General features: G+C 47.1%; 1 protein-coding gene across 3 annotated transcripts in view; it reads left to right on the forward strand.

Annotated features, from left to right (window-relative positions):
* The window catches only part of ttc33 (tetratricopeptide repeat domain 33), a 134,679-nt gene that overhangs the window by 12,248 nt on the left and 108,939 nt on the right, over window positions 1-13,492 (forward strand). The gene's annotated exons all lie outside the window — the stretch shown is intronic.

Below are 13,492 nucleotides of genomic sequence, written 5' to 3' on the forward strand. Positions count from 1 at the left end.
ATGGTAATATCACTGGCCCCGCTGTGTATTTACCCAGCAATCCCAGTGTGGCTGGCAGTGAAATCAGGTGAATAACAAGCAGTAGTGACCACAAAGCCATTGTTGACTTTAGTAATAGCCCATCTGGTTCACTCACACTGTTTAAGGGAGGAAATCTGCCTTCCTTAGCCACTCTGGTCGACATGTGACTCCAAACCGACAGTAATGTGCTAGAATCTGACTGCCCTCTGGAATGGCCAAGCGCTATATTAAAGATTCCGAAGTTTAAGGGAAGAAATTAAATGGACCATATTAATTTTTATGCAAGCATTAGCCTGACACAATCACACTCACTGGATCATAACTTACACACGATGAACATCTAAACACACAGACAAATTAGAAGCAGAAATAGTCCATTTGTCCCCTTAAGTCTGGATGTGGCTTTCATGGCTAAAGGGATCAAAGGGTATGGGGAGAGGGTGGGAGTGGCTTACTGAGATTGTGTGACCAGCCGTGATTGTATTGAATGGTGGTGCAAGCTCGAAGGGCCGAATGGCCTCCCCCACCTATTTTCTATGAATTTGTGTTTCCACAGCACCCTCTTTATCCTCTGCCTGTGTCACCTTGTTAAAGTACTCAATGAAATTTGTCAGACATGACCCACCCTAGACAAGACTACATTGACTGTCTAGTATTTTTCTCTAAGCGTATTTTTGTTTTATCCCATATTATGACCTCCCATCAGTTGTCAAGCTGACAGGGCTATAGTTTCCTGAGTTATCCTTTGCCCTTTCTTAAATAATGGTATCACATTTGCAATCATCCAGTCCCCAGGACTAATCCTGTGTTCAGTGATTCCTAAAAAATTTCTTTTGATGGCTTCCCAATTTGCTGCCTTGCCTCGCTCATCAATCTAGGATGCATCTCATCCAGGAGGGAGTGAGGGCTGCAGATGCTGGAGATCAGAGTTGAGAGCGTGGTGCTGGAAAAGCACAGCACGTCAGGTGGCATCCGAGGAGTAGGAGAATCAACGGTTCGGCCATAAGCCCTTCATCAGGAATCATTCCTGATGATGGGTTTATGCCCAAAATGTCGATTTTCCTACTCCTCGGATGCTTCCTGACTTGTGCTTTTCCAGCACCACGCTCTTGACCCTGCATCTCATTCAGCCCTGGTGACTTCTCTACCTGGAGTGCTGCCAGTCTTTTTAGCCCCTTTTTAATCTATCACTATGCTGCTCAGTTGCTCAACACTCATTTTTAACGTGACCATTACCACCATGTTCTAATGTGGTAAAGATAGAAGCAAAATATTCATTTTATCCCTCTGCTGTCACCTTTGCTTCAGTGAGCAGCTTACCTTGCTTGTTCCTTATCTAGGAGAAAGTGAGGACTGCAGATGCTGGAGATCAGAGCTGAAAAATGTGTTGCTGGAAAAGCGCAGCAGGTCAGGCAGCATCCAAGGAGCAGGAGAATCGACGTTCCGGGCATGAGCCCTTCTTCAGGAATCATTCACATTCCTGAAGAAGGGCTCGTGCCCGAAACGTTAATTCTCCTGCTCCTTGGATGCTGCCTGACCTGCTGCGCTTTTCCAGCAACACATTTTCAGCTTTGTTCCTTATATACTCTATCCTATCTTTCGCTAATGTTTTACTATTAATATGTTTGAAGCACATTGTAGTAATGTATACTTCCTCATGCTTGTGTTTGCCTTATTCCAGCCTCAGCCTCACTTCTGCATATAAGATTCATGGCTGATTGATTTGTATTTTGATTCCACATTCCGGTACACACCCGATAACCTTTAGAGATTCCCCTGCCTAACTAGTGAAGAGCTTATGCTCGAATCGTCGATTTTCCTGCTCCTCGGATGCTGCCTGACCTGCTTGTGCTTTTCCAGCACCGTACCTTTTGACTGATCTCCAGTATCTGCAGTCCTCACTTTCTCCTGTGAATTAATCCACCCCTACCTTAAAAATATTCAGTCAACTCAGTTCGATCAGACTGGAGAGGTTAACTCTGTTTTTCTCTGTCCACAGGGTCTGCCAGACCCGCTGAGTTTCTCCAGTATTCTTCATGTTTGCTTCACACTTCTAACATTCAAGGTTATTTTTACTTCGATGGCTCAATGTGTTTACACTTCCCCAAACCGTTTTACTCCACTACCATTCTTGGGATTTCCCCATGCACCAGATACCAGTCATGTCTTCTTGGCACAGAAGCAGAAGTTGCTGGAAAAGCTCAGCTCGTCTGGCAGCACCTGTGGAGAGAAATCACAGTTAAAGCTTTGGGCCTAGAACTGGTCTGAGGAAGGGTCACCAGACCTGAACCATTAGCTGGGATTTCTCTGTTGCCAGATTTGCTGAGCTTTTCCAGCAACTTCTGGTTTTGTTTCTGATTTACAACATCTGCAGTTCTTCCGGTTTTTATGTGTCCTCTTGGAACTGGTACAAATAAGTCACTGCTCCAGAAAGACATTCTGATGGTTTTTAAAATAAAAAACATTCCCATATCTACATGTCACTCCTTTAAAATTCCAAAAATGGGAATATATTTTATACTATGTCACACATTAATAAAGACATCAAGACCATTGCAAGTTCAACTCTTTGCAGCTTCTTACCATTTGAATTAATGACACACAAAAACAGACTGATAAGTCTCGAAGTTTAAAAAAATACTTTATATCTCAGGTAGACACTATACCTCATGGCTACAGTCGGTAAATTGAGGGCTGTAGACGATTTTTACATTGAGGTCACAGCACTGGAAATGTCATGAAGCAGAATGAAGATAAGAGTAGGGACAATTTAAAAGCTGGGGGAATGGAGTCAAGAGGAGAAGCTAGAAGGACAAAGTAAAGAGCATGGAGACAACGGCATCTGTGGAGAGAAAATAGAGTTAGCATTTCATGCCAAGGGACCCTCGTTCAGAGTGGATAGTTACACTTTGAGGTGGCGCTGAATTGGGAGATCCAGAACCACTCTGTCAGCATCCCCAGCCAGTATCAGATTTGGCGGAGCTTAAAGCAGTCTCCAATATTAACCCTTTCAGAACTATTATTATATCTATCGGTGAAGGAATGAGCAATCATAAGACCATAAAGGAGCAGAATTAGGCCATTCAGCCCATTGAGTCTGCTCCACCATTCGATCCTGGCCGATATGTTTCTCAACCCCATTCTCCTGCCCTCTCCCTGTCATCCTTGATCTCCTTACCAATCAAAAACCTGTCTATCTCTATTTTAATACACTCTATGACTTGGTCTCCACAGCCTCTGCGGCAATGTGTTCCATATATTCCCCACCCTCTGGCTGAAGAAATTCCTCCTCATCCCAGTTCTAAAGGGTTGTCTCTTCACCCTGAGGCTGTGCCCGTGAGTCCCAGTGTGTCCTACTAGTGGAAACATCATCTCCATGCCCACTCTATCCAGGCCTCTCAGTATTCGGGACGTTCCAATCAGATCCCCCCGTCATCCTTCTCATCGAGTGCAGACCCAGATTCCTCCAGCACTCCTCAGATGCCAAGCCCTTCATCCCCGGGGTCATTCTTGTAAAACCTCCCCGGGCCCCCTCCAATGTCAGCACATCCTTCCTTAGATACAGGACCCAAAACTGCTCACAATATTCCAAATGCAGTCTGACCACAGCCTTACACAGTGTCAGCACTATATCCCTGCTCTTGGATTCTAACCCTCTTGAAATGAAAGCTAACATTACATTTACCTTCCTAACTGCCAACTGAACCTGCATGTGAACCTGAAGGGAATCCTGAACTGACACTTGTAAATCCATTTGTGCTTCAGATTTCTGAAGCCTTTCCCCTTTTAGAAATTAGCGCTGAAAAATGTGTTGCTGGAAAAGCGCAGCAGGTCAGGCAGCATCCGAGGAGCAGGAGAATCGACGTTTCGGGCATGAGCCCTTCTTCAGGAAACGTCGATTCTCCTGCTCCTTGGATGCTGCCTGACCTGCTGCGCTTTTCCAGCCACACATTTTTCAGCTCTGATCTCCAACATCTGCAGTCCTCACTTTCTCCCCGTTTAGGAATTAGCCTATGCCTGTAGCCTTCCTACTAAAGTGCATGACCTCACACCTTCTCACATTGTATTCCATCTGCTAATTCTTTGCTCACTCTCCCAGTCTGTCCAAGTCCTTCTGTAGCCTCCCTGCTTCCTCAACACGACCTGTCCCTCCACCTGGCTTTGTGTCATCTGTAAACTTAGCAACAATGCCCTTAGCTTCTTGGTCCAAATCATTAATGTATAATGTGAATAGTTGTGGTCCCAACACTAACCCGTGTGAAACTTCAGTAACCACTGACTACCGTGCTGAGAAAGCAAAGGGATGTGATGAGTTCTTGTGTTCCTGTCCGGGGTCGAGAGAATTCATTGCCGAGATGGCCATTGTGACCCTGAGGGGTTTTACTGCCACTCTGATAGTTTCATTGTCACCCTGACTGATACTAGCTCTTTATTCCAGATTTCATTCATTAAATGAAACAAAATCCCCCGCATTCTGTGGTGAGGTGTTACCTTCTGTCTCTGGATCTCTGGTCAGAAACGTAACAGCTCAAATATCCATTGCAATCTATTCTGCACCACCTCACTACTGCCATTAAACTGGAAATCTCCTGATGATTTTAACACTTTGCTCCACCCTCACCCAACCTGAGGCCTCACTTGCTGCCACATCCTCACCTCAGCTCCTGGCCAAACCCCAACCAGTGGGTGGCACGGTGGCTCAGTGGTTAGCACTGCTGCCTCACAGGGTCCCAGGTTCGATTCCAGCCTCAGGTGACTGTGTGGAGTTTGCACATTCTCCCTGTGTTTGTGCAGGTTTGCTCCAGGTGCTCTGTTTTCCTCCCACAGTCCAAAGATGTGCAGGTCAGGTGAATTGGCCATGCTAAATTGCCCCATAGTGTTAGGTGCATTAGTCAGAGGGAAATGGATCTGGGCTGGTTACTCTTCGGAGGGTCGGTGTGGACTGGTTTCCACTGTAGGGAATCTAATCCAATTTAAAACTGTGTTGTCTGGTTATTCCTCATCCCCTTGAATGAAGGTAATCTGCTGTGGGTGCTAGAAATGTGAAACAAATGCAGAAATTGCTGGATAAACTCGGCAGGTCTGGGCAGCACCAGACGAGAGAGAAAGCAGCCTAGTGTGAATTGTCCGCTGAAGTCTGAAGTTACACTGCTCCTCAGAGTTCATTTGTACTCTGAAGATGGACCCAAAACCTTAGCTCTAGTTTTTCTCTGCCGAGGCTGCCAGACCTGCTGAGTTTCTCCAACAGTTTCTGTGTTAGTTTCCTCCCAGTTGCTGCCTGTTGAGAAGCTGCAGCATAGGTTCTCATTCGTGTTGTGAGGTGAGCAGGCTTGGAGTGAATCAGACTGTGTAAGTCAATAATCTGATCCGGTTTCCCAGATGATGTAAGCACTCGTTGTTATAAAGCAGCGTTTCTTCTGCTGCTGTTTCTTGTTCTGCGCCAAGGGAGATTTGCTGGAACGTGTGATTGTATTAATGTTCACAAGCGCACCCACATTAGGCAAGTAATCAGTTTCTTCTTCCTGTGTACTATATCTGTCTGGCTTCAGGGCGATGGTTAATGTTACCCATTAATTGTAGTCACTGCTCATCAGTTTTTCTTTACATCAGGATTCAATCAGGACTGAGACCAGCAACGAGCCCTCCCAGGGCCATACGATCATAAGACAATGGAGCAGGACTAGCCCATCACGTCTGCTCTGTCATAGAACATAGCACAGTACAGCACAGAACAGGCCCTTCAGCCCATGGTGTTGTGCTGATCATTGATCCTCATGTATGGTAAACCTAATGTACAAACCCTCACATTTCTGTGTCCAGCAGTCTCTTAAATGTCCCCAATGACCTCGCTTCCACAACTGCTGCTGGCAACGCATTCCATGCTCTCACAACTCTGTGTAAAGAACCCGCCTCTGACATCCCCTCTATACTTTCCTCCAACCAGCTTAAAACTATGACCCCTTGTGTTAGTCATTTCTGCCCTGGGATATAGTCTCTGGCTATCGACTCTATCTATGCCTCTCATTACCTTGTATACCTCAATTAGGACCCCTCTTCTCCTTCTTTTCTCCAATGAAAAAGTCCGAGCTCAGTCAACCTCTCCTTATAAGATAACCCTCCAGTCCAGGCAGCATCCTGGTAAACCTCCTCTGAACCCTCTCCAAAGCATCCACATCTTTCTTATAATAGGACAACCAGAACTGGACGCAGTATTCCAAGTGCGGTCTAACCAAAGTTTTATAGAGCTACAACAAGATCTCACGACTCTTAAACTCAATCCCCCTGTTAATGAAAGCCAAAACACCATATGCTTTCTTAACAACCCTATCCACTTGGGTGGCCATTTTTTAAGGGATCTATGTACCTGCACCCCAAGATCCCTCTGTTCCTCCACACTACCAAGAATCCTATCCTTAATCCTGCACTCAGCTTTCAAATTCGACCTTCCAAAATGCATCACCTCGCATTTATCCAGGTTGAACTCCATCTGCCACCTCTCAGCCCATCTCTGCATCCTGTCAATGTCCCGCTGCAGCCTACAACAGCCCTCTATACTGTCAACGACACCGCCAACCTTTGTGTCATCTGCAAACTTGCTGACCCATCCTTCAATCCCCTCATCCAAGTCATTAATAAAAATTACAAACAGTAGAGGCCCAAGGACAGAGCCCTGTGGAACACCACCCACCACAGACTTCCAGGAAGAATATTTTCCTTCTACTACCACTTGCTGTCTTCTGTTGGCCAGCCAATTCTGTATCCAGACAGCTATGTTTCCCTGAATCCCATTCCTCCTGACCTTCTGAATGTGCCTACCATGGGGAACCTTATCAAATGCCTTGCTAAAGTCCATATACACCACATCCACAGCTCGACCCTCATCAACCTTTCTAGTCACATCCTCAAAGAACTCGATAAGGTTTGTGAGGCATGACCTGCCCCTCACAAAGTCGTGTTGACTGCATTTAATCAAGCCATGCTCTTCCAGATGGTCATAAATCCTATCCCTCAGAGTCCTTTCTAACGCCTTACAGATGACAGACGTGAGACTTACTGGTCTGTAATTGCCGGGGATTTCCCTATTTCCTTTCTTGAAGAGAGGAATTACATTTGCCTCTCTCCAGTCCTCAGGTGCGACTCCAGTGGAGAGCGAGGATGAAAAGATCTTCGCAAGTGGCGAAGCAATTGCATTTCTCGTTTCCCAAAGCAGCTGAGGACAAATCTGGTCTGGGCCTGGCGACTTGTCAATCTTAATGTTTGACAAAATTTTAAGCACATCAGCTTCCTCTATCTCTATCCATTTCAGCATGCACACCTGCTCTTCAAAGGTTTCATTCACTACAAAGTTTGTTTCTTTCGTAAAGACAGAAGCAAAAAAACTCATTTAGGGCTTCCCCTATCTCCTCAGACTCCACACACAAATTCCCTATGCTATCCCTGATCGGGCCTACTCTTTCTTTGACCATTCTCTTATTCCTCATATAAGTGTAAAATGCCTTTGTGTTCTCCCTAATCCGTTCTGCCAAGCCTTTCTCATGCCCCTCCTGGCTCTCCTCCGACCATTTTTAAGCTCCTTCCTAGCCTGCCTGTAATCCTGTAGATACTGGATTTGTGGTGCTGGAAGAGCACAGCAGTTCAGGCAGCATCCAACGAGCAGCGAAATCAACGTTTCGGGCAAAAGCCCTTCATCAGGAATTATAGACATATCACCAACGTTGATTTCGCTGCTCGTTGGATGCTGCCTGAACTGCTGTGCTCTTCCAGCACCACTAATCCAGTATTTGATTTTCAGCATCTGCAGTCATTGTTTTTACCTTGTAATCCTGTAGAGCTGAGCAAGACCTTAGCTTCCTCCACCTTACATAAGCTGCCTTTTTTCCTTTTGACGAGAAGCTCCACCGCTCTCATCATCGAAGGTTCCTTTATCTTACCCCTTCTTGCCTGTCTCAGAGGAACACATTTATGCATCACTTGCAACAACTGTTCCTTAAACAGGCTCCACATGTCTATAGTGCCCTTTCCATGGAACAATTGCTCCCAGTCCATACTCCCCAACTCACGTCTGATAGCATCATAGTTTCCTTTTCCCCGATTAAATATCCTCCCATTGTGCCTGCTTCTCTCCTTCTCCATAGCTATGTAGAATCTGAGGCAGTTGTGGTCACTATCACCAAAATGCTCTCCCACCGCAAGATCTGATACCTGCCCCGACTCATTGCCGAGCACCAAGTCTAGAATGGCCTCTCCCCTCGTCGGCCTGTTATTCAATGAGATCATGGCTAACGTGCTATCCTGCCTTTTCCCAGAATTGTTGATTTCCTTCCTGATAGCCTTACTCAACAAAGGTTGGAAAAACAGATCAATTCCCATCACTGGAGGTTTTAGTGGGCCTTGAGAAGTTTTCTTTTCAAAGAAACAGATTTTAGGCCATTTGAGAGTGATGAAGAATTGACCACGTTGCTGGGTTTTCCCTCGATGCTGAATGGGAATATGACTGTGTCGCATTAAGGAACTGGTCCCAAAGGGCCAGACAGGCTGCGTGCAAACAATGCGTCCTTCAAGGTGTAGGTCTCTGCGACTGTGTCTCAGTCTTCAAGGTGTAGGTCTCTGCGACTGTGTCTCAGTCTTCAAGGTGTAGGTCTCTGCGACTGTGTCTCAGTCTTCAAGGTGTAGGTCTCTGCGACTGTGTCTCAGTCTTCAAGGTGTTGGTCTCTGTGACTGTGTCTCAGTCTTCAAGGTGTTGGTCTCTGTGACTGTGTCTCAATCTTCAAGGTGTAGGTCTCTGTGACTGTGTCTCAGTCTTCAAGGTGTTGGTCTCTGTGTCTGTGTCTCAGTCTTCAAGGTGTAGGTCTCTGCGACTGTGTCTCAGTCTTCAAGGTGTAGGTCTCTGTGACTGTGTCTCAGTCTTCAAGGTGTTGGTCTCTGTGACTGTGTCTCAATCTTCAAGGTGTAGGTCTCTGTGACTGTGTCTCAGTCTTCAAGGTGTTGGTCTCTGTGACTGTGTCTCAATCTTCAAGGTGTAGGTCTCTGTGTCTGTGTCTCAGTCTTCAAGGTGTTGGTCTCTGTGACTGTGTCTCAGTCTTTAAGGTGTAGGTCTCTGCGACTGTGTCTCAGTCTTCAAGGTGTAGGTCTCTGTGACTGTGTCTCAGTGTTGGAGGAACCTTGTTGGTGACCATCAATCAAAATTTAGGGGAAACGTTGATGGTGGTTTAGAGTCATGTGTTGGCCACATTGGGTAAGAATGGCAGCTTTCCTTCCCTAAAGCTGTTGCAACTTGTTCGAGAAACTGGTTCTTGATCCCAACTCTTTGCAGGGTCACTGCAAAAATTCATGTTTTAATCGAAGTACACAATATCCCCAGTTCACAGGAAACACCGACCAGAACAGTGTTTCATTACAACCAAATAAACTCTAATCACAAGAAAGCTGCTATAATTTATCAACATCTGGCGGATAAAACTCTAACCCCTTTTTTAAAACGCCTACATAAACACAGGCAGATACACAAAAATCAAAAGTACGCTTAAAGTGGTGAAACCTGGCAAACTCCGTTCGATTGCATCAGTCTTCAGCATTCGCTGAGTTTGCCAGGACCTTCTGTTCTTCAATCTCTTTATCCCCAGATTCCTTTTGCTACTTCAGAGGAGAAGGCTCGGAGTGATTAGTGCACTGTCTACAAAGTCTCTTTGTTATTGGTTAAAGGCAACCGGTTACAGCGAGAGGTGGGAGAAAAGGACAGGCTTGCTTCCGGCTCCAGGTATGTTTCCTGCTGAGACAGAGCTGTGCACACAGTGCTCACTGCCCTTCCAGCAATCCAAAGGCTTCACCCCAAATCATTCACATCGACAAGCTGTTCAGCTCCTAATCAAAGAGGTGTCATCCAGCCAATCCAGCTACAACATCCACATCTAGCTCAGCTACCTGTTGCTGGCGAAGTTGCACTCCGTACACACCCCCTTCCTGGTGCTGTGCCACTGAGAGACCCCTTCCCCACAGCTTGAAGAAAGCAGCAGTGTAAACACCATGTACAATGAGTTCCAGTAATTTGGTTTTGGATGTGCAGCCATTTCTCCCATCGCCTTTTGGGATGAAAACTATATTTTGCCCCCGTATTAGGGCACGGTCATAAACTAGTAAGTCTTTGTAAATGGCTGGGAAAGCAGATAGGGTTTGTTTTTCAAGGTTGAAAAATGTGGTGCTGGAAAAACACAACAGGCTAGGCAGCATCCGAGGAGCAGGAGAATCGACGTTTCGGGCATGAGCCCTTCTTCAGGAATGAGGAAGGTGTGCCAGGCGGGCTGAGATAAAAGGTAGGGGGGAGGGATTTGGAGGAGGGGCATTGGAAATGCAATAGGTGGAAGGAGGTTAAGGTGAGGGTGATAGGCTGGAGTGGAGGTGGGGGTGGGGGCGGAGAGGTCAGGAAGAAGATTGCAGGTTAGGAAGGTGGTGCTGAGTTCGAGGGTTGGGACTGAGACAAGGTGGGGGGAGGGGAAATGAGGAAACTGGAGAAATCTGAGTTCATCCCTTGTGGTTGGAGGGTTCCTAGGCGGAAGATGAGGCGCTCTTCCTCCAACCGTCGTGTTGCTATGGTCTGGCGATGGAGGAGTCCAAGGACCTGCATGTCCTTGGTGGAGTGTGAGGGGGAGTTGAAGTGTTGACCCACGGGGTGGTTGGGTTGGTTGGTCCAGGTGTCCCAGAGGTGTTCCCTGAAACGTTCCACAAGTAGGCGGCCCCCTCCCACTCCACCAAGGACATGCAGGTCCTTGGCCTCCTCCATCGCCAGACCATAGCAACACGACGGTTGGAGGAAGAGCGCCTCATCTTCCGTCTAGGAACCCTCCAACCACAAGGGATGAACTCAGATTTCTCCAGTTTCCTCATTTCCCCTCCCCCCACCTTGTCTCAGTCCCAACCCTCGAACTCAGCACCACCTTCCTAACCTGCAATCATCTTCCCGACCTCTCCACCCCCACCCCCTCTCTGGCCTAACACCCTCACCCTCACCTCCTTCCAACTATCGTATTCCCAGCGCCCCTCCCTTTTATCTCAGCTCGCTTGGCACACCAGCCTCATTCCTGATGAAGGGCTTATGCCCGAAACGTGAATTCTCCTGCTCCTCAGATGCTGCCTGGCCTGTTGTGTTTTTCCAGCACCACATTTTCAGCTCTGGTCTCCAACATCTGCAGTCCTCACTTTCTCCTTTTCTTTCCAAGGTACAGCTATTTTCTATTCTATTTTCTTCGAGCAGCTTTTAATTCCGAATGCATTCCTCAGTGAGTTGATTTGAAATTCCCCAGCTGGGGTGGTGAGTGTGAACTCGTCTGTTTGGATCAGAAAGTAAGGTCTGCACATTGTGAGTCTAATGTCATCGCCATTAAGCTGGAGATCCTCCTCCCTGCGAGCATTTTCACCACCTGGTTTAGTTGCAAAATGATAGTGTCTCTGCAGAGAGAGAACTAATTAACTGTGAGCTACTTTGAGGTGACCTGTCCCACCATAAAAATACTTTCTTCATGTGGTTGCATGCATTCCAGTCGGTAGTGCTTTCATTTACTCCCCGCTGAAAACTCCAAACTACCCCAGGAAGTTTCTATCGGCAACATGGCTGCGGACTGGACAGATCAGCAGTTCAGTATTGCAGCCTGTAGTGTACCGAGATTAGGAAGGAGAGGTGACTGTATCTGTCAGACATAGGGAAAAGGAAGAAACAAGACCACACGTCATGGTGGTCATTGGTCATCCCACAACACCAGGTTATCGTCCCAACAAGTTTAATTCCAACTGTCGGACTATACCCTGGGTGTTGTGTGATTTTTAACTTTGTCCACCCCAGTCCAACACCGGCATCTCCACATCATGGGAAATGGCCCTGGGGTTAGTGACCCAAAGGCTCAGTAAAATCCCCCGAGGACACAGCTCAGCAGCTGCTGGACTGTTAATTCGATTCACAATCCAGGACCGTTAAAGCTCGCCTCAGTAACAGTGTGTGAAACTGCTCGTGATGAAGTGATTGTTCACACTATCGCAGCATACCATTTGGAACGTTAGCCTGCTCTCTCTCCATGGATGCTGCCTGACCCACTGTCATCTCCCACATCTTTTTGTTTTCACTACAAGACACCAGGAGCAGAGAGGAGACGATGGGTGATCCAACCATCCTATTGGTGCTGATGGGCAGGGGGTGGGGGAGAAGTGGGCTTTCAGCAATACAGTGTTTCAGTGAGACCACATCAGCAATACAGTGTAGTGTATTGGTCTCCTTCTCTAACGATACATACACCAGGAATGAACAGGTTCTGTCATGAAAAAAGATTGAAAAGGCTGGGTTTGTACCTACTGGAGTTTAAAAGATGAATGAAAACAACAGTACAGCACAGGAACAGTCCCTTTGACACACCTGAAACCTTTCTGCATTTAAAAACCTTCGGCCTCTACGCAGTCTGTAGCCCTCTCTCCCCTGTGTAAAAACAATGACTGCAGATGCTGAAAACCAAATACTGGATTAGTGGTGCTGGAAGAGCACAGCAGTTCAGGCAGCATCCAACGAGCAGCGAAATCGACGTTTCAGGCAAAAGCCCTTCATCTCTTCCCTGCCTGTCCATGTATCTGTCAAAATTCCTCTTAAACGTTGTTATTCTATCTGCCTCCACTATCTCCCCTGGCAGCACACTCCAGCCATTTACCACCTTCTGTGGGGAAAAAACGTGCCTCTGTCCTCTCCTTTGGACTTGCCCCCTGTTTACCTTAAACGTATGTCACCGAGTCATTGACATTTCTCCTCTGGGAGAGACTCTCCCCCCCCCCCCCCCCCCCCGCCATGCCTGCCATAATTTTGTAAACCTGTCAGGACATCCCTCATCCTTTGATGTTTGAGTGAAAACAAACCAAGTCTGTCCAATCTCTCCATGTAACTAACACCCTCCAAACCAGTCAGCTTCCTGGCAAACTGTTTCGGTACCCTTTCCAAAACCTCCACCCCCAGGATGTAGAGTGGGCCGACTAGGCCCTGAGCTGACTGAATATTGGAGCAGGTTTGAGAGTCTGAGTTACCTTCTGCTGCTGCTCAGTCATGTTTCAGGATGAATGTACCCTCAACTTTACCAGTGAGAGATAGGAGCAGGATTCATTTAAATAAGGGATACGGTACTTCACTGTTTCAATCAGTGAGAAACATAACAAGAAAGAATATACTGCTGGGTTTAATGATGGAGGCTGACCAAAGGAGAGCAGGGAAATTACACACTGGGTTCATTTCACCTGGTACTCCCTACGCGGACTCTCCCCTCGCTCCACACTCTCCCTTCGCTCCACACACACTCCCCTCACTCTACACACTCACCTCTCACTCCGCGCACTCTCCCCTCGCTCCACACACTCTCCCCTCGCTCCACACACTCTCCCCTTACTCCACACACACTCCCCTCACTCTACACACTCACCTCTCACTCCGCGCACTCTCCCCATGCTCCAC

This window comes from Chiloscyllium punctatum, chromosome 2 (assembly GCF_047496795.1).
Source record: "Chiloscyllium punctatum isolate Juve2018m chromosome 2, sChiPun1.3, whole genome shotgun sequence".
NCBI lineage: Eukaryota > Metazoa > Chordata > Chondrichthyes > Orectolobiformes > Hemiscylliidae > Chiloscyllium > Chiloscyllium punctatum.